Source organism: Pleurodeles waltl, chromosome 9, assembly GCF_031143425.1.
Source record: "Pleurodeles waltl isolate 20211129_DDA chromosome 9, aPleWal1.hap1.20221129, whole genome shotgun sequence".
Taxonomy (NCBI): Eukaryota; Metazoa; Chordata; class Amphibia; order Caudata; family Salamandridae; genus Pleurodeles; species Pleurodeles waltl.
Genome location: NC_090448.1, coordinates 697410139 through 697432774, shown reverse-complemented (window position 1 = coordinate 697432774; position 22636 = coordinate 697410139). Strand labels below are relative to the sequence as shown.

Below are 22636 nucleotides of genomic sequence, written 5' to 3'. Positions count from 1 at the left end.
CCTACATGCCTGGAGATTGAACGGTGCAATCTAAGTTCTTTGTCTCTCCCACCAGAGGTAGTGGATGTTATTTTATCAGCCAGGCGACACTCCACTAAGACTGTTTATGCCGGCAGGTGGGCAAAAATGTTTGTTTGGTGTGGAGAGAAACAAACTGATCCCTTGAGAGCCCATCTGTCTGATGTTCTGTTGTTTGCTTTAACTTTAGCGCAGAAGGGTTGTGCAGTTGCAACTGTCAAAGGCTATTTGTCGGCGCTGTCAGCCTTTCTTTGGCTTCCGGATCAACCTTCCTTGTTCAAATCACCTATAGTTGTTAGGTTCTTGAAAGGTCAAGCAAATATTTTCCTCCCACTCCGTTTCTTATGCCTCAATGGGATTTAAATCTGGTTTTAAATTATTTAATGGGTTCACCGTTTGAACCTATGCATTCTTGTTCTTTAAGATTATTGGTCTTTAAGACAGTTTTCCTTATAGCTGTTACCTCTGTTAGGTGTGTCAGTGAGCTTCAGGCTCTTAGGGGGTCATTCTGACCCCGGCGGTCATGGACCGCCGGGGCCAGGGTTGGCGGGAGCACCGCCAACAGGCTGGCGGTACCCCGCAGGGCATTCTGACCGCGGCGGTTTGGCCGCGGTCAGATGTGGAAAACCGGCGGTCTCCCTCCGAGCTGCGCCGCCATGGAGGATTCTGACACCCCATACCGCCATCCTGTTCCTGGCGGTTCGCCCGCCAGGAACAGGATGGCGGTATGGGGTGTCGTGGGGCCCTTGTGGGCCCCTGCAGTGCCCATGCCAATGGCATGGGCACTGCAGGGGCCCCCGTAAGAGGGCCCCACTTTGTATTTCAGTGTCTGCTTTGCAGACACTGAAATACGCGACGGGTGCCACTGCACCCGTCGCACCTTCCCACTCCGCCGGCTCCATTCAGAGCCGGCGTCCTCGTGGGAAGGTTGTTTTCCACTGGGCTGGCGGGCGGCCTTTTGGCGGTCGCCCGCCAGCCCAGTGGAAAACCCAGAATCACCGCAGCGGTCTGACGACCGCAGTGCGGTGTTCTGGCGGGGGTACTTTGGCGGGCGGCCTCCGCCGCCCGCCAAGGTAAGAATCACCCCCTTAGTGTCAAACCTCCCTTTACATCATTCTATGCTGACAAAGTGGTGCTGAAAACCAGGGAGGATTTTCTTCCCAAAGTTGTCACTCCTTTCCATATGGGGCAGTCTATTACCCTTTCATCTTTCTATCATCCTCCTCATCCTTCAAAAGAGGAAGAAAAACTCCATCGCTTAGACCCCAGAAGGGCGCTCAGTTTCTATATTGAGAGAGCAAAGGACTTTCGGTTGGATGACCAACTCTTCGTTGGATATGTGGGCAAGATGAAAGGCAGAGCTGTCCATAAAAGAACCCTATCCAGGTGGGTCATTCTTTGCATGAAGATCTGTTATTCGTTAGCAAAGAAGATTCCTCCTGAGGGTATTAGAGCTCATTCTACCAGGGCTAAGGCTGCCACTTCAGCTTTGGCTAGGGGTGTTAGAGGTTTGTAGAGTGATAACTTGGGCTTCCCTCCATACTTTAGCGAAGCACTACTACTTGGATTCGGAAGTTAGGAGGGATGGTCATTTCACCAGAAAAAGCATTACTGAAGGTAAGTAACTTGATTGCCATAGGAGGACGCCACCGAAGGTGAATGAATCCAAGCTAAAAAAAAATGCTCTGGACTAAAACGAGCTAAAATCATTCAAAACTAGCTAAAAACCTTATTCAAAACATGTTCAAAAGTAATAGCTAAAAACATACAAAGAGATATAATGCCGACCATGACAAGCACAGCAGGCCAAAGTAAGGGCAATAAGTGCAAACTTTCGATTTGGTAAGATAAGCCAATCATCAAATCTATTCCTCAGTAGTCATGATCTTGAAGAGCATCTTCGAAGCCATTGAAAGGAAAGGACCTCAGGAAAGAGGTCACATCGTCAGATGTTAGATCGATGACAGGATAGGCAGATGGATCCACGGAGCAGTAGTGCGTAGCAGTCTCTTATGCAGGTTCACCTGCAGGAGTGGCACTCTCCACAGCGCCAAAAAGATCCATATCGTTCACCAGGGGAGCTCATAAGTGGCCTTGCGAATCAGTCTTTGTCTCAAGGGGTATGATTGTGAATGAACCCTCATCGGGGACATCAGCAGTGCTTAGTCCACAGGAGGCACTGGCGTAACAGCAAGACACAATGTAGGCAAGTGTTCAAAGAAGCACCATACGCAGTGACAGACTTGCTTTACACACCATAGGATAGGTCGGAACGACAATGACCAATGACACACCAACTCTTCCAGCAATGGAGCATTAAAGACCTGAACCGTGCGTTCACGGCAAAGCTGGGCTGATGATAGTGGCTCCATTATTCCACTTAGCTGGAAAGGCACAACCACTGCGAATCAGAAGCAACAGCAGCAGTATTCTGTCTAGTAATGGCAAAATTATAGTTAAGCTGCCAAACACACTTGAAAAGAGTGAGTGGATGGCCAAAGGAATGACTCCGTAGACAGTCTTGAAGATGGACAAAAATCCGTACCCAGCAGCCTTAAAGAAATGGAGAATCCCCGTAGTGCTCCAAGCATTGAATATTCTGGGTACCAGCTCTCCAAAGTGCTTGGGGAAGTTGGTATTTAATAGGGATTGTATCTCGGCTGAAGATCTTGCTATCTGGAGAGCATACGTCTCTCTAGCCAATGTCAATGCAACTCGTTTTTGGAACAGTAGCACCTTTAGTCTGCTCAGCTTGTCATAATTTACACTAGCAGTATCAATGTGAGTCCACACTTCTGATACTCCTTTCTCTCGTGTGGGGGGTGTAAAACTTGTCCGCAACATGTAATGACCTTAGAAACCGAAATTGCGTAGGCAATTCCCGGTTGCATACCAAAACACCTTTGGTCGCTCAGCACCACATAACTTCCATTCGAAAGTATATGAAATGCTGGTCGAATCAAAGGGATGGAAGTTTACCCTTCAGAAAACAGGCAAAGTTTGCAACCCCTGCACTGCAAAAGCCGTGAAGGACACCTGCCTGCAGATCATTGAATGACTAACAATAGTCTCACATTTGCGTCCACTGAGAACGACCTCTGTTTCGCCGTTCAGACATTTGTATTCAAAGGGTAACTCCCACTCTTCTTTAATATAGCTATTGCCTAGCTGCTCGTATCTGCCCACTGCAAGATGTTTCAGGCATTTCAAAAAACAAAATGTGGAAATGGGCAGAACAATAATGCCATGTAAAAGCCATACCATTGATGGACTTTTTGCAACTGTGAAAAGCAACTTTTCTAACTTTTCTGTATGAACCATGATGAAACTTGCTTCCCTTTTAGCCATTGTCTGTTGTTCCTTGAATAAATTAAAAGCAGCAAACAAGTCACCACCGTTAATATACTTCCATGGAACTCTGCTGTTTTTCAAAGTCTGTAGTGGCCAACCTAACTACATGATGGAACGCAGCTGACTTTGCCCATGATATAAGAGGGACATGTCTGTCTGAATAATATCTATTGCAGACGATACTGTGTTTGTCAGAGAATAAATCCTGTTGGACAATAGTGATCATGCCGTTGTCGACAACAGCTAAAGCCTTTTCCAAGTTTTCCTTGTCTATCTGCCTTAAATGAATCTTTTAGAGCATGGCTTTCTAGGACCTAACATGAAATCCTGCAAGTCTATATCTTCAGAAAGAGTGTTAAGATGTTCCTTAACTGCAGCTAATGTGTTAGTCTGTACCCGTTGTGGCCCCAGTTTACCCACACTCTATGTTGGAACTATAGATGTGTGTTGACCCTATAGAAAGTGAGGGTCTGGCTGGCTAAGTTTGAAACCCCCTGAGGAATTCACAAAACGTGCCTGGCACCCATTTGTGTTCATTGGCCATAGCAACCACTCACCGGGACTGAAAAGTGAAGAATTATAGGTACCAGTGTGAACCTTATCATCCACTTCTTCCTCAGTGTGATCCAGGAAGGATTGACAATTATTAAACTTTGCCAGTGTTGGGATACTGGGCGTATTCACTTCTTTCATTTTTGGTAACCCCAGACAAGATGTCTGTTGAATGGTATCATTCACAAAGATAATTTGCACACAGGAGCGGCTCATGGAAGGTGAAGGGGCAGGGCGGTGCACGGGGAGAGGGCAGGGGGAATTAAAATATAATTACTCAAAAAAAAAAAAAACACTTACTACAACGCCTCACTCCGCTCCTGCTTCTCCTTCTCGTCAAATCTTGACGCTGCTCAAAGCAGCATCAGGATTGGCTGGGAGAGCCCAGCCAAGGCACTCCAAGGCAGACTGGTAGCCGGGCTGGAGAGAGCCTACAGCGCATGTGTAATTGGCTGGCCTGAGACGGCCGGCCAAACACAAATGCGCTTTGAGGGAGAGTGCTGTGCACTCCCTCTCAGTGCACGTCAACCCAGTGGCCTTGTCCATTTTACCAAACAACGATAATAAACACAGTTTATTATCGTTGTTTGGTCAAAGTTTTGCAGCTATCGCTGCTGGCTGGGGGGGGGGGCGACGCTCCTCCGCCCCCATGGAGAAGCAACCCCTGTATGCACAGGAATAAGGCACACTCTAAATAAAGGTTCCCTACCCTGTATTTGCCAATCTTGTGTTCCCCATACACTCTTTACGTCAATAGTGTTCTTCCAGTATTCGTAACGTTCACCTGCAAGACGGAATACAAAGGCATCTGAATAAATCAGTTTTGTGTCAGTTAGCAAAATGTTCCTAATTCTGGAAGTAGGTAACTTGAAATAATATGACTCTGCATTTTTTGTGTCATGCTCAGAAAAATAAGTGAATTTATCTGAATAATGTTTTGGGCTACCCACAGGTGGTGTTGAACAGTGTCCCCACTGTGTATAATTGAATACTGATCTATGTCTAGTGGCGCAGCGCAGGTAGTAATGTCCCCAGTTGTTATAGCAGAACATTTCGCCATAATTCTTTGTATTGGTGTATACATCATCACTTTCAAATACTGAATAGTCTTTCATTTCAATTAACATTGAATCAACTGTCTGGACAACTCAATTATCAGATACAACACCAGTTATAATTATATCAGTCATAGAAATTTTGAAGACATATGGAATTTTTATGACCTCAGTAGGCCCTTATATATCAAATGAAACCTTATCCCACACAATCCCATTAGGAATTGGTAAGGCTGAAATGTTCACAAGGGACAAGTCTCTTCGGACCTTATGCGAGGAACGATATGGAGTTAAGACTTCATCCAAAGGCTCAACAGAGGAGCGTTCAGGAAGATAATGACCATTTAGAAGTAAAAAGACAGCAGTCACAAAACCATTCCAAAAAATAATGCAAAAAATGTCAAGCAGAAGCATAAATAGTTCCATGGGTAAATGAAATAGTTATTTTTAAGCCATAGATACAGCTTACGTGTCTTTGAAACATTTTCAGTCGGATGTGGATGAGTCTGAAGAAATGTCATCAATGTCTATGAAGAAACTAGAAGCAGTCTCTGCAAACACAGGGGCAGGTGCATTACCGGTGGATGGATCCACTTCGCGTGGAGGCTCATGGCAGATAATGTTGTCTGTTTGTGTTATGATGGTACTGAAAACAGCCAAATCTTAGACAGGTGTTGTTGTTGAAGTGGTAACTGGAACCAGCAAGAGCTCATGTTCCGCCCTCCCCATGGTCGAGGAGGTATTTGTAGCATCGTTGGACATTCTTGTGTAATCAGAAGTAGAGTTGTTATTTCTGCTTTGAAGAGGTATGTCCTGTTGGGTAGTGAGAGGGGACTGGGAACTACCCAAGGTACCTCTGGGTCTATTGTGCAGGATCGGCCACATGGTGAAGTTTGACGTTGTCAATGGAATTGAATCTGTTAGCTTTGGTGCCTGGCAGCAGTGGTAAGGTAGAGGAGCGTCTCTGGTGGCTAGACCCAAAAAGAGCATTATCGTTCTACCTTGACTGCACAAAAGAGTTCCGGGTGGATGACCAACTCTTTGTGGGATACGTTGGTGCAAAGAAGGGTCGGGCAGTACAGAAACGGTCCATTTTGCGCGGGGTCGTTCTCTGTATAAAGAACTGCAACGCTTTAGCCAAGAAGTGGCCTCCGGAGGGCTTGAGGGCTCACTCTACTAGAGGGAAAGCTGCTACCACTGCGTTAGCTCGTGGTGTGCCGGTGCTTGACATCTGCCAAGCGGCAACGTGGCTTCCTTCCACACGTTTGCAAGACACTACTACCTGGATAGCCAGGTGAGAAGGGAGGGGCATTTTGCCTGCTCAGTCCTGCAGGACTTGCTGGTATTAAATATATCTTTCAGACCCACCGCCAGGAATTATAACTTGTGTATCTATTCTAAGGTAAGGAATCTGCAGCTAGTAGTCTATCAGATGAACAAGTTACTTACCTTCGGTAACAAATTATCTGGTAGAGACTCTATCTAGCTGCAGATTCCTTACACCCACCCAAGCCTCCCCGCTGTGCGGATATGTTTATATCTATATTTGTTTTTGGCATTTTGGCTTTCTTAAAGGCATATAAAAAAATTATCTTCAAACAATCAAGTGAAAAAGCTAAACTAAATACGGTCAGTTCTTCGAGAACTCTGCGCTTCTGGCGTGGAAAGTTGTGGGAAAAGAACTGACGTACACACTCCGGGGTGGCATCTATATAGACAACTGTGATGTCATAGATGGCTCCAACAACGCAGACAACACCACGTGGAGCCGGACGACGCATGCGGAACCGAGCGACGCCACCTGACGGTGCGCACAGTGTACTGCTCAGCAGAAAAATTCCAGATTCGAAGCTGACGCCAGGGAATTCTAGGGTAAGGAATCTGCAGCTAGATAGTCTTTACCAGATAATTTGTTACCAAAGGTAAGTAACTTGTTCTTTAGGAGCAATGTTAGAGAACACCTGTCCTCAGTAATGTTGCAAGGCACTGCCCATTGCCTATAAATAATACAGTGCTGACTAGGCTTGTATCTTAAGTTGTAGCACTCCAAAAATCAGCATGTGTTTAAATACTTAAAACCTGCAATCAAGGTCAAGATATATGTTGAGATGCAAATGAGCGTCTGCTTACAGCGTAAACTGTTGAAATACTATGGCAAGCTTTATACCCTAACGTGAGTCCAACTGTGGTGAAAATCTACATCTTTGGACAAAGTGACTACTTGAGATGCATTACAAGTCACTCTAAAAACTTTGAGTTTGGGAGCATCCAGATATTTACCTGTTCTCAACTTGTTTTGTTGACGAAGCTGCAAGAAGACCGGAACCAGAATACTCCTGCTTAAAGGTTTGGAGGCCAGCAGCATCATCAGCGTGCACACAGTAGATAGCAGTGTTATCATTAAAGTTTCTCATAAATCACTGATTGTAGTGAGACTCTAGGGTGAACCAGCTTCAATCTGCTGCAGAACACCGTGTCAGTAAAGGAGTGATTGCCTAAAAGCATTGTCATTAATGTGAAAGTTATATTCCTGTATACGCACACTTTAGTAAAAAAAAAAATCAAAGTAAGGTAACAATTTTTGGAGAGCTGCAAATTATTATACAATCCTAGTCAGTTCTGTATTATTTACAAGCAATTGGCAGTGCTTTGCACCATTACTGATATGCACAATGCAAGGTGATTTCATTTGTTTCCAACCCTTAAATATTCTGTATACAATTTTGCAAATGATCACACAGTAACGTAGTCTCTTTACCGCTACAGGGCATCTTCGAGGTGCATTGACCCGGATAACTATATCAACAGAGTGGTAAACAGCCACCATAATTCTTTGTTACTACCTCACTCAATATATTTGGAAGTGTAAGATGAGGCTTTTTCTACAGATCGTTTTCCTGTTCTCCTGTTGGCATGATGGGCTAAGACTCATACTGCCTCTCAGCACTGAGTGGTTTTGAGGCAGGAAGTATACTTAAAAAGGTACCTGAGAGCTGAAATACTAAATATACACCCACTTACAACACATTCATTTTGTGTTTACTTTTTAGGATGTATCCCCCCTGTCCTGATGAAGAACCAGCTCCAAGTGACATACCTATGGGTCAAAACGTCATCATTAAATAAACTATGAGCTTAATGCATTGTGACTCTAACCACTTTGGTGCAGATGACGGCTCAATTCTGTCCTCCGCATCAGTGCTCGTGTGCTAAGGATTGCTCCATGCCTTCATCACACATGAGGCAGGAAATAACTCTGGTGCTGTTTTTTCCTACTTATTTCCAATATTCACTTATTTCAACAGTTTGTTTCTTTAGAAAAACCTTGAGGGATATACACAGATGATTCCTTGCTGAATCCAAATTGTTGTCTACTTTTAAGAAACCTAGATCTTATCCTGTATAACCAATGAGTTTTGTATTGTACTGGTTTGCACCACAAACTGGAAGTAGGTTGAGAGAACAAAAATAGGAAAAATGGGCTACCTCTTTGAATAATGCCAAAACTCTGGTAAACTAGTTTTTTTGGTGCAGCACTGCACGTTCCTGAAAGATGGGAAGATGGTGACTTTAGCACATCAAAACGTTTGTTGATGCCATTTTTATGAAAAGAGGCACTTTTTTTCGAATAAAAAAAAAAAAAAAAAAAAACACAACTCAGAAATTGGCTATATCGTGGCTATTTTCTTAGTCCCCTCCAGGAGAATCCACAAACCCTGGGAACCTTTGAATCCCCAGGATGTTGGAAAAAAATATGCAGATTTGGCGTGGAAGGCTTATATGGTCATAAAATTATGACGAACCAAGCGTGAACTATCACAAATAGCCAAAAAAAAAGCTTGGAGGGAAGCCAAGCAGTGAAAAGGTTAAGGTTGCCCTATTGATTGTGTACAAAGTACTTACTTGCTCTTATCTATGTCTAACATGTTCATTTGTTATGCTATGACCTCACTATAACGAGCACCATGCCATTTTCCAACCTGTGGAACGCCTATATGTGATGCATCTTTCCTTTGCATATCTGAATACAGTTTGATTTAGCTAAGTTATGTGTGTTTTTAAGTCAATATATACTGTGTTTTGGGGATTTTTTGAACCCCTGAACAAGAAACAAACGTTTACTGCAAAAACACACCTCAACCGAATCACCCTGCAGTAATGCAAGGATGGACATGATGACTATGCCACAGGAAGCAAAGAAATAAGTAATTGTGATTCATATAGACAGATGTACTTCTCTTTTTTCTAAGATATTCAATCTGTATTTATTGAGTCTTCATCAAGAATAAAATTGGTTTCATAGATTCCTACAGATACACCCAGCCAACACTAGCTTCATGGGCCACCCTTCCTGAGATCCAAATAAACTTGATTTGCTGACATTTTCTCTGAAAGAAAACTGAGTAGGTTGAAGATTGGTGAATTGTGAAACTGATTGATACTGGGATCCTGGACTGTTATACAATAATGAGAAATTGTTAAATAGAACTATTTTCATTGAGCAATTATATTTGTCTTATGTTTTTTGTCATGAGTGGGACAAGCATGTAGTGATGTATAATGATTTAATAACATTATTTTTTTGGGATTGTTGTCTGAGTGTATGTATTTATTCTTATACTGCCTTGATGAAGGGATGTTCCCCGAAGTATGTGCTGGGTGGCTGTGTCTGTTAGAAATCTATTAAACCAGTTTTATTCTTGATGAAGACTCCGTGAATAAAGATTGAATATTTTAGACCAAAGGAGGAGTACGTCTTGATATATGGACTATTTATGACATTGATTTACTACCTGTGGAACATTTATGCACAAGACAGCACCTGTTGGGGTTTTGGTGTGTGGAGGTTGTAGCATCAGGCTGTTAATTCCTTACGACCTCGAAGTATAGACTTGTTTAGACAGGAAAGAGTTTAGAAGTAGACCAGTGGTCAAGGGAAAAATAAATGGATTGTAGTTTAATTGAATAGTCTTTTTCAGTAATGTAGGAAAATGGCTCCCTGTTGCAGTTACCCCCCACCACTTTTTTCCTGGTATTGATGCTGACGACTGAGAAGTGTGCTGGGGCCCTGCTAACCAGGCCCCAGCACCAGTGTTCTTTCACTAACAATGTACCATTGTTCCACGATTGGCACATCCCTGGCACACAGATAAGTCCCTTGTAAAAGGTACCAGTGGTACCAAGGGCCCTGTGACCAAGGAAGGTCCCTAAGGGCTGCAGCATATGTCATGCCACCCTAAGGGACCCCTCATCTAACACATGCACACTGCCATTGCAGATTATGTGTGTTGGTGGGGAGAAAAAGGCAAAGTCAACATGGCATCCCCCTCAGGATGCCATGCACACACAATGCTGCCTGTGGCATAGGTAAGTCACCCCTCTAGCAGGCCTTACGGCCCCAAAGGCAGGGTGCACTATACCACAGGTGAGGGCATAGCTGCATGAGCAATATGCCCCTACAGTGTCTAAGTCTCAGAATAATAAACCCACACTGATGCCAGTATTGGATTTATTACAAAATGCACACAGAGGGCATCTTAGAAGATGCCCCCTGTATTTTACCCAATCCTTCAGTGCAGGACTGACTGGTCTGTGCCAGCCTGCCACTGAGACCAGTGTCTGCCCCCTTGGGTGAGAGCCTTTGTGCTCTCTGAGGACAGAAAAAAAGCCTGTCCTGGGTGGAGGTGCTTCTCACCTCCCCCTGCAGGAACTGTAACACCTGGCGGTGAGCCTCAAAGGCTCATGCCTTTTGCTACAGCACCCCAGGGCATCCCAGCTAGTGGAGATGCCCGCCACTGCCCACACGTTTGGTGGCAAGGCTGGAGGAGATAATGAGAAAAACAAGGAGGAGTCACCTACCAGTTAGGACTGCCCCTAAGGTGCCCTGAGCCGAGGTGACACCTGCCTTTAGAAATCCTCCATCTTGAGATTGAAGGATTCTCCCAGGGAGGAGGCACAAAGAGGGTGTAGCCACCCTCCAGGACAGTAGCCATTGGCTACTGCCCTCCTGACCTAAACACACCCCTAAATTCATTATTTAGGGGCACCCCAGGAAATCAGATTCCTGTAACCTACAACAACAAGAAGGACTGCTGACCTGAAAGCCCGACGGAGACGACAACTGACTTGGCTCCAGCCCTACCGGCCTGTCTCCAGACTCAAAGAACCTGCACAGCGAAGCATCCAACAGGGTCCTGTGACCTCTGAAGCCTCAGAGGACTGCCCTGAACCATAGGACCAAGAAACTCCTGATAACAGCAGCACTGTTCAAAAACAGCAACAACTTTGCAACTTTTTAGCAACTTTCAAAGACCTCACTCTTCCCGCCGGAACTTCACACTCTGCACCCGACTCCCAGGTGACTGCGACCTCATCAGTAACCTGAGACGACCCCCCCTGCACCCCCACAGCGAGCATGCAGAGAAGATCCAGAGGCTCCCCTGATCGCGACTGCCTGGAACAAAGAACCCGACACCTGGACCAAGCACTGCACCCGCAGCCCCCACGATCAAAAGGAACCAAACTCCAGTGCCGGAGTGACCATCAGGCGACCCTCTGCCTAGCCCAGTCAGTGGCTGGCCCGAGAAGCCCCCCTGTGCCCTGCCTGCACTGCTACAGTGACCCCCGGATCCCTCCATTAACTTCTATTGAAAACCCGACGCCTGCTAAGCACACTGCACCCAGCCGCCCCTGTGCCTCTGAGGGTGTGTTTTGTGTGCCTACTTGTGTCCACCCCAGTGCTCTACAAAAAAAACCCTGGTCTGCCCTCCGAAAACGCAGGTACTTACCTGTTGGCAGACAGGAACCGGAGCACTCCTGTTCTCCATAGACGCCTATGTGTTTTGGGCCCTCCTTTGACCTCTGCACCTGGCTGGCCCTGTGTGGGCTGCCTATGCCCAGGAAACTGAACTTGTAAGTGCTTTACTTACCTCAGAAACTTAACCTTACTTACCTTCCCCAGGAACTGTTGATTTTTGCACTGTGTCCACTGTTAAAATAGCTTATTGCCATTTTAACTAAAACTGTGTATGTTACTGCTCTAATATAAAGTTCCTTACTTACCTGTGTGGAGTACCTTGCATTTTATGTATTTACTTCAAATCTTGAATCTTGTGGTTCTAAAATAAATTAAGAATATATATTTTTCTATATAAAAACTATTGGCCTGGAGTTAAGTCTTTGAGTGTGTGTTCCTCATTTATTGCCTGTGTATGTACAACATATGCTTAACACTACACACTACCACAAAATAGAGCATTAGAATTATCTAATTTTGCCACTATCTTACCTCTAAGGGAAACCCTTGGACTCTGTGCACACTATCTCTTACTTTGAGATAGTATATACAGAGCCAACTTCCTACAAGTAACTAGACCCTTGACATAGAACAAGGGGTCAGATAGATTTGACGGAATCGTGCTTATTGAGATGACACACCCACACCATGCATTTTGTGAGCTCGGTTTTCCCTGTGCCCTAATACATCCCAGTGATAAAAAATCCTAGAAGACCAGTAAGAGCCCCAGACTTTCTGGGAATTCTTATTATTTTCTAAAAAGTGTTTGACCTGCTACCCGTGCCTGTTTACTGTAGGCTCCCTGTGTGTCAGCCAGCATGGTCTTTTTTGTAATTGCTGTTTTTTACTCGTGACTATTTGAAATTTCCCTCCTAGTTTGTGGCAAAAGACTGCATAAAGCTAACCGCCACCCTTCTCCCACTTCTTTTAAAAAAGACTACATACACCTCAGGGGCTGACCAGAGTGTGTTCAGGAGACTGCTTAACCTGCTTCTGTAATTTAAACTGTGTTTAGAAAGTGTCTGAACCAGTTGTTTTTGCTGTGAAAAAGCCAAATATCTGAGTGCGCGACAAGCAGTATTTCAGTGCTTTTTAATCAGTCCTTTACCTAGAAAGAAGACTGCTAGCTTGGAATTGTGGATTCTGCCTGTCTGTTTACAAGGAGATTCTGAATAGAGCAGCACCTCCCTCCTCCCTTTCATAGGGGCTTAGGCTTAAGTTATCCTGGCCCTTAAATAAGTTTCTATTGGTTTTCCATATGTTGTTGTGATTGGTTGCTGGAACTAGTATTTCTATTGGTTTAACGATTAGGGTTTGTGTTCTGATTGGTACTAGGGCTGGGATTCCCATTGGACTGTGGTTTTAGGGCTTTTATTGTGCTTGGTACTATTCTCCGTGGTTTTAGGGCTTCTATTGTGATTGGTACCAGGGTTGGGATTCCTATTGTTCTGTGGTTTTAGGGCTTCTATTTTGATTGGTACTGGGATTGGGATTCCTATTGGTCCGTGGTATTAGGGTTTCTATTCTGATTGATACTAGGGATGGGATTCTTATTGGTCTGTGGTTTAGGGCTTCTATTGTGATTGGTACTAGGGTCAGGATGCCTATTCGTCCGTGGTTTTAGGGCTTCTATTTTTGATTGATACTAGGGCTGGGTTCCTATTGGACTGAGGTTTTAGGGTTACTGTTAGGATTGGTAGTCAGGATCAGGGGTGTGATTGGTTAATAGGGCTAGGTCTCTAATTGGCTCTAGGATTTAGGGTTACAAATCTGATTGGTTAGGGTTAGGACTAAGTTTCTTTTGGCCAATTGGGCTATTTAAGCCTAGGGCTCGGGGCATCGAGGCTAAGGATGGAGAGGACAAGAGCAGTTACCTGTTTGGGCCCATTCGGGACTGGCCGGGCCTAGGGAAAGAAATGCTGCCCAAGTTTCCATTTACCAGAAAGGACTTATTCCCTACACATCCTCCAACATCCCAACACAATATCAGCAAAGGCATCCAACTCATGCACCACAGCACAAACATACCTCATACAGATTGCAATGTCTCATCAACCAGCACAAAACCCCACATACCACACCTATTCACATATCCACCACAAATACAACATTAAGCCACCCTCATTCTCACACCAAACACAACTCTGTCCATTCCCACTAACACATCCTCCCATCACCCACACAACACAAAATCACTTTACACATTACTTTCAGCCATCCAGAACACACTACCTGTTCATAAAAACCAACAGCACTATCCTCTATTTGCTCCTGCCAGACCCCCTTTTATCTTGAAAATATGTATACCCAGCCTTCCATCACACCATCCACAAACACCCTCCCCTCACCAATTACACACAACCATACAATCCTTACACTCCACTACAGATAGTACTTCTTCCATTGATCAAGGCTAACACAAACACCCCTGACTCTTGTCTATCCCCTCTTACACTCTTTTCTAAAACACTTACACCCCCTGTAATATTCTAATACCACTCACCAGCACTAACTCACATACAAATCCTTCACAGAAAACTATTAAATCAATATATTCTCTCACTATTCCACAATAAAAAAACACACACATCAGCACGTGAAAAAACACACTTTCATACTTTCCGTCACACCCACTCTCATGACTACACAATAAGTACAAATCCTGACCAGTCTTTACTTCTATATTCTTAATCTTCACAAACATCTAGCATAAGCACCCAACACAGCAACATTCATTCACCTCACTCATCTATTGCACAGTTTAGAGCCTTACATTATGATCCACATGCTGCTCCACTACCCCTAACCCATACTCCTTCCACACTAAACACACAAACAAAATAAACAACACACCACTCTTAACAACTTCACATCCTCTTGTTTATCACACCATAAATCTACTCTGCCAAAAAAACTACACTCACCATGTCACTCTCAGCCACCAAGTCCACTACCAACGCACACAGACCCACCAAAATGCCTCATAATCCTGCTGGACGAGGAACACTATATAGTAAAACAGGACTATTGTGACCCTCATACAGTTATCACAACTAACACATCTGCTACAAGCTCAAAATATACTGCTCGCCCTTCCCTAAAACAAAATGACTCCGCCACAAACACATATTTTCTAAACTGCCTACTCATAAATGCTCAATCACTCTAAAAAAACAAGCAACACATCTACGACCTGCTCACTGACACTCAACCTGACTTACTGTTCATAACGGAATCATGGTTGGGAGATGCCCTGGCGCCAGTGCTTTATGAAGCCATTCCTCGAGGCTATCAAACCTTCACACAAAACCTTTTAGGCAAAAGAGGAGGTGGACTAGCAATTATATTCAAACAAGCAATAAATCTCATGAAACCAGACATTTCCATACAAGGTTGTGAGGCCCTCCACACCAGATGCAACCCCACAGCAACTTCCTCCTGTAACTTTCTTCTCTTTTACAGACCTCCACCTAACAATTCAAAATTCCCAGACACTTTTCTAGACACAATCTTAAGACCTATAACATTATACTCAAACCCATTCATTCTTTGGGGCCTAAACATTTGGTTTGACAAACCCAATATGCCCCATTCAAAAACTATCACCACTGGCCTAGTCACATTGAACCTACATCAGATTGTACACAGTTCCACAGACACAGCGCTGGACACATCCTAGTTGTCATTTTTGCAAACCATGAACTAGTTACCATTCAAAGCATCACGCCAATCACATGGTCAGACCACCGTTTGGTAACTTTCCGGCATAAAACACCACAAATCAACACAAACCATAGCACATTAAGTACATACATATCGACCATGGAGCAAACTCAGTTTTGAAGACAAAAACACAACTAACAGCCAACACAGATCTAGTCACAATAATTTCCATTCCAAAACTTTGAGTGGCTACAGGAAGCTTTTGATTTCCTAATACCACTCAGGGAAACGAAACCGGACACAAGAAAACCAACCCATTGGAGAAACACAGAACATAAAAAGATAAAGCAACAAATCAGAAGGCTGCAATGGACCTAGCATAAAACAAACAACATTCAAGACAAACTTCATCTACACAAACGTAACAGAATATACAAATCATCAACCAAAAAAGCTTTTAAAAAAAAAAAAAAGGCATCACTCTGACAGAATTAAAAATGATAAATCTGCAACTAAAGATTTTTATAAAATTCTCAATGAATTTTGAAAACCTAAATTCATGGGAAGGAAGTCATCCCACTATTCAAGATTTCACAAACAAACTGGCAATTCATTACACAACCAAGCAGACACATTAGACTCCTATTTAAAACAGATGAAAACCATTAGCACCAACCCATTTCCTAAAATCCCCTCCAAGAGTAACCCAACCCAGCCTCTTCACTCCTTCAAACAATTATCACAAGGTGAATTTATGGATTTGGTCAAAACAAGCAGGCCTTCCGAGTGCCCTTCTGACCCTTGTCCACCACACATCTTCAAGATCATTCTTTTATCTACTTCTGCTGCCACACCTGTAAGAAGAATCATCAATAACTCTTTAACTACAGGAACTTTTCCTGTAGACCTGAAAAAGGCATACATATGTCTGTTACCAAAGAAAACAAACCTAGACCTGCATGACTCCAACAACTAAAGACCAATTACAAATGGACCTTTCCTGGGCAAACTGATAGAAAGAGCAGCATTCGCCCAGATGTCACATTTCATTGAAGACAACTCCATATTTTCAGACTGGATTCCGCCCAGGAAGAGGCACTGAATCTGCACTCATAGTAATCTGGGATGATCTTAAAAACACAGTCGACCACAGTGGAGTTGCTGCACTACTTCTCTTGGACCTCTCGGCTGCCTTTGATATTGTTGACCATGACACCCTAATTCAAAGACTACATGAAGCCTACATAGAAGGGGCTGCTCTCGACCGGATTACATCCTACCTTCAAAACAGAACTAATATTATCCATTCTCTTCCCTTCCTCTCCAAACCCTACCTCACAAAAGCAGGGGTCCCCCAAGGATCAATTATCTCACCTATGATTTCAACTTCTAAATGATATTAGTACCAGAATTGGTCAATGATTTTCAACTCACATGCTACAAATATGCAGATGACACACAAATACTTAAATTGGAATGCCCCAAAGACATTGAAAACTCGCAAATCTTCAGTTGCCTCAGTCGTTGATCAATGTATGATGACTTGGAGCCATCTCAAACTGAATTCTTCCAAAACGGAAATACTCGCATGTGGTGACTGGAAAAATTAAGACCCACTGTGTGCCTGGCCTGACGATCTGGGACCACCTCCTCAAGTATCCAAGGAAGTTAAAAGCCTTGGAATTACCGTGGACTCCAAGTTAACAATGAATGCCCAAGCGGACAATTTAGCACAATCAAGCTTCACCTTGAAAACTCTGACGCATCTTCGCCCACCTCGGATTTCCACACAGGGTGCAGGCTACTATCTCTCTTGTACTATCTAGACTGGATTATTCCAACGGCCTATACCATGGATCAGCTGTATTATGAAAAAACTACAACGTATTCAGAACTCAGCTGCCAGGCTACTATTATATGTAAAGCCACAAGCCGACATCTCCCCTGCCTTGAGAGCACTACACTGGTTACCGGTTACCAGAAGATCCACCTTCAAGCTGATTTGTATGACTCACAAAGCTATATATGGAACAGGATCGCTTTTCATTGGAAACCAAATACATTCAACAAAGAAACCTCAGTTCCGGATTGGCATCTCGCCTTAAAACACCACCATGCAAGAAAAAGACAATAGGTGGTACATCCTTCTCTGTTCAAGCAGCCAAACTGTGGAATTCATTACCCCTGGATATAAGATCCATGGATTGCTATCTTGTCTTCAGAAGACTGCTCAAGAATTGGCTCTTTCCTTCATAACCACTATATCCAAACAGCAATAAACTGCATGTGCCTGTGTTGATAAATATTTATAATATGATTATGTGTATATTCTAGATATATATAGTTCTTTAAGAAATATGTATAGTTATTATTTCATAATAATAAATTATAAACATACTCTTTAAGCCGGTTTAACAAGTGTATATTTATTCACGGTTAACCCGTTCTGTGCCCAGGACGTAATGGTTACGTCCTGAGGCACAGTGCTGCTGTGCCCAGGACGTAACCGTTACGTCCTGTGCACAGAGCCCAGAGGGAGCGCTAGCGCTCCCTCTGTGGGGTTCCCCCCAACCCCCCAAGTCAGGGATGGAAGGGGAAGCCCTTCCCCTTCCACCCCCGACCCCCCCAACCCCCCTGTGACGTCAGCGCGTGAGCGCGTGCTGATTAGTCATGGGGGAGGCCCGGAGGGGCTTCAAAGGGAAGGAAATGTATTTCCTTCCCTTTGAAGTCTCTCCCAGGCTTTTGAAACCCCACTAGACACCAGGGATTTTTAAATTTTTTATTGAAACTGACAAAAGGGAGCGACCTCTTGGGCAAGGGTCGCTCCCAGGGGGGGCATTTTTTTGGGAAGGCCTTTTCTGCCCCCCCCGGGGGATCTTTTTTTTTGGGAAGGCCTTTTTTTTTTTTTTTGTTATGTTTTCTTTTTTTTTAGGAGGGGAGCGACTCCTTAGGCAAGGGTCGCGCCCCTAGGGGGCAAATTATATGTAGGCCATTTCTGCCCCCCTTGGGGGCAGATTGGCCTATTTTGATGAGGCCAAGGGGGGCAGAAACCATTAGACACCAGGGAGTTTTTTTTTTTTTGCGTGAATTTCACGCAAGAGGAGCGACCCCTTAGGCAAGGGTCGCTCCCTGGGGGGGGGAATTATTTTAGGCCATTTCTGCCCACCTGGGGGGGTAGATCAGCCTATTTTGATTAGGCTGATCTGCCCCCAAGGGGGGCAGAAACGACTAGGCACCAGGGATTTTTTTTGTTTTTTTGTTTTAGAGATGGGGAGCGACCCATCAGGCAAGGGTCACTCCCCTTGGGGGTAAATTTATTTTAGGCCATTTCTGCCGTGCCTGGGGGCAGATCGGCCTATTGGTATTAGAGCGATCTGCCCCCAGGGGGGGCAGAAACCTCTAGGCGCCAGGGCAAATAGTTTTTTTGTGTTTTTTTTTTTTTTTTTTTTTTTTTTTTAGAGATGGGGAGCGACCCATCAGGCAAGGGTCGCTCCCCTGGGGCAGATTGGCCGATTGTAGGGGGGCAGAAACCACTAGGCACCAGGGATCTTTTTTTTGCGCTGTCACGCAAGGGGAGTGACCTTGTAGGCAAGGGTCGCTCCCCGGGGGGAGGGGGCAAATTTATTTTAGGCCTATTGGTATTAGGCCGATCTGCCCCCAGGGGGGGCAGAAACCTCTAGGCGCCAGGGCAAATAGTTTTTGAATGTTTTTTTTTTTTTTTTTTTTTTTTTAGAGATGGGGAGCGACCCATCAGGCAAGGGTCGCTCCCCTGGGGGGCAAATTGTATTTAGACCATTTCTGCCCCCCATGAGGATTCTGGGTAACAGAACCTGGTCAGAGCCCCACAAGTCACCCCATCTTGGATTCCCCTTGGTCTCTAGTTTAAAAAAATGCACAGGTTTGGTAGGTTTCCCTAGGTGCCGGCTGAGCTAGAGGCCAAAATCTACAGGTAGGCACTTTGAAAAAAACAGCTCTGTTTTCTTTCAAAAAATGGGATGTGTCCACGTTGTGTTTTGGGGCATATCCTGTCGCGGCCGCTAGGCCTACCCACACAAGTGAGGTACTGTTTTTATCGGGAGACTTGGGGGAGCACTGGATGGAAAGAAATTTGTGGCTCCTCTCAGATTCCAGAACTTTCTCTCACCGAAATGTGAGGAAAATCCTTTTTTTTACCCAAAAATTTAGGTTTGCAAAGGATTCTGGGTAACAGAACCTCGTCAGAGCCCCACAAGTAATCCCATCTTGGATTCCCCTAGGTCTCTAGTTTTAAAAAATGCACAGGTTTGGTAGGTTTCCCTAGGTGCCGGCTGAGCTAGAGGCCACAATCTACAGGTAGGGACTTTGCAAAAAACAGCTCTGTTTTCTTTCAAAAAATGGGATGTGTCCACGTTGTGTTTTGGGGCATATCCTGTCGCGGGCGCTAGGCCTACCCACACAAGTGAGGTACCATTTTTATCGGGAGACTTGGGGGAGCGCTGGGTGGAAGGAAATTTGTGGCTCCTCTCAGATTCCAGAACTTTCTGTCACCGAAATTTGAGGAAAATGTGTTTTTTTAGCCAAACTTTGAGGTTTGCAAAGGATTCTGGGTAACAGAACCTGGTCAGAGCCCCACAAGTCACCCCATCTTGGATTCCCCTAGGTCTCTAGTTTTAAAAAATGCACAGGTTTGGTAGGTTTCCCTAGGTGCAGGCTGAGCTAGAGGCCAAAATCTACAGGTAGGCACTTTGCTAAAAACAGCTCTGTTTTCTGTGATGTGTCCACGTTGTGTTTTGGGGCATATCCTGTCGCAGGCGCTAGGCCTACCCACACAAGTGAGGTATCATTTTTATCGGGAGACTTGGGGGAACATAGAATAGCAAAACAAGTGTTATTACCCCTTGTCTTTCTCTACATTTTTCCTTTCCAAATATAAGACAGTGTGTAAAAAAGACGTCTATTTGAGAAATGCCCTGTAATTCACATGCTAGTATGGGCACCCTGGAATTCAGAGATGTGCAAATAACCACTGCTTCTCAACACCTTATCTTGTGCCCATTTTGGAAATACAAAGGTTTTCTTGATAGCTATTTTTTACTCTTTATATTTCAGCAAATGAATTGCTGTATACCCGGTATAGAATGAAAACCCACTGGAGGGTGCAGGTCATTTATTGGCTCTGGGTACCTAGGGTTCTTGAACCTACAAGCCCTATATATCCCCGCAACCAGAAGAGTGCAGCAGACGTAACGGTATATTGCTTTTGAAAATCTGACATTGCAGGAAAAAGTTACAGAGTGAAACGTAGGGAAAAATTTGATTTTTTTCACCTCAATTTCAATATTTTTCTTTTTCAGTTGTTATTTTCTGTAGGAAACCCTTGTAGGATCTACACAAATTACCCCTTGCTGAATTCAGAATTTTGTCTACCTTTTAGAAATGTTGCGGTTTCTGGGATCCAGCGTTGGTTTCATGCCCATTTCTGTCACTGACTGGAAGGAGGCTGAAAGCACAAAAAATCGTAAAAATGGGGTATGTCCCAGTAAAATGCCAAAATTGTGTTAAAAAATTGGGTTTTCTGGTTCAAGTCTGCCTGTTCCTGAAAGCTGGGAAGCTGGTGAGTTTAGATCGGCAAACCCTTTGTTGATGCCCTTTTCAGGGAAAAAACCACAAGCCTTCTTCTGCAGCCCCTTTTTCCCATTTTTTTTTTAAAAACGAACTTTTCACTGTATTTTGGCTAATTTCTTGGCCTCCTTCTGGGGAACCCACAAAGTCTGGGTAACCCTAGAATCCCTAGGATGTTGGAAAAAAAGGACGCAAATTTGGCGTGGGTAGCTTATGTGAACAAAAAGTTATGAGGGCCTAAGCGCGAACTGCTCCAAATAGCCAAAAAAAGGCTCGGCACAGGAGGGGGAAAAGGCCTGGCAGCGAAGGGGTTAAATATATATATGTGTGTGTATATATATGTGTGTGTATACATTTATATGTGTATATTATTCAATGCTTTACATGCCCATAGCTCCTAGATACATTGTTATATTAAGTACTTATGAATCCCTGCTTTCCTTTTATATCACAATGAGCAAATGTTATCTTAACTATTTAACAGCAAGCATTTCACTTTTGAAAAATGGAGGAAAGCTAAATGAATGTTAGAAAAGTACACTTAATAATTAACATCAGATATTACAGATCTTGAAAGTCTGTGTTTTGTACAATACAAGTTTACTTCTCATTATTATACCCATTATTATATTCCTTGCACATACATTCACTTACTATGTATTTACATATATATTTATTACTCTAGTCCTACTGTACTTGAGAAAAAATAAATAAAAATTAATAAAATTTAATAAATACATCAAAAAAATATAAAATGTACTCTCTCATAAGCTTTACTCTGTCTCACCATCACCCTATGTCTCTATCAATCTATCCTCTATCACGACTCATCCCAAACCCATTCTACTACTTTGATCTCCAAAATAACCCTACCGCTCCTGGCTCACCCCCACCTCAATTTACTACTATGATCTCCCAAACAACCCTACTAAATTCTCCCTCATTTATCTCACCTTTGACTCATCCAAAATCCCTTCTGCTACTATGATCCCCCCAACCCCTTTCCACAGACTCCTCCCTCCTCCATCTCTCCTTTACTCATCCCAAGCCTCATCCTATTACTATAAACTCCCAATTAACACTTCTGTATTCTTCTCTCCTCTATCCCTCTCTTACTCTAGTCAATCCAACTAACAAACTCACATATCCTCCACTCAAATTAACTCATACTAATACTGTACTCATATTTCCCTGTACTAATCCACCACTAGTTCCTCTTGGGTTCCGGAGTAGTGTGCTACTCGCCGAAAAGCACTTTGATGCCTCGTCAGGGGTAGTAAGCACTATATAAATACAATTACAATTATATATGGATAAATTTGCTGTTGCAGTGCTGGTAATATTCACTAGTCAATGATTTCTGATGCAGCTTGTGATCAGTGCGTGACCAGCACTTGTTGCACTAGTGTCTGTTTGCTCATTTTGCTGCAAGTATGCCGTTCACTGGCTGTGTCAAATCACATGTATTTCATAGTGTAATAATGTAATTATGCATGTAATTAGGGAAGCCTTGGGACATATTTGCATGGGGCTCTCAATGATCATTGTGGCTTTTATTAAACGCTTCATTTGAATACCACAGTCTCTCAAAATTTACTGA

General features: G+C 43.7%; 1 protein-coding gene across 1 annotated transcript in view; it reads left to right on the top strand.

The window, feature by feature from the left end:
• Positions 1–22636, top strand: part of ATG2A (autophagy related 2A) — a 2189461-nt gene that overhangs the window by 1788971 nt on the left and 377854 nt on the right. The gene's annotated exons all lie outside the window — the stretch shown is intronic.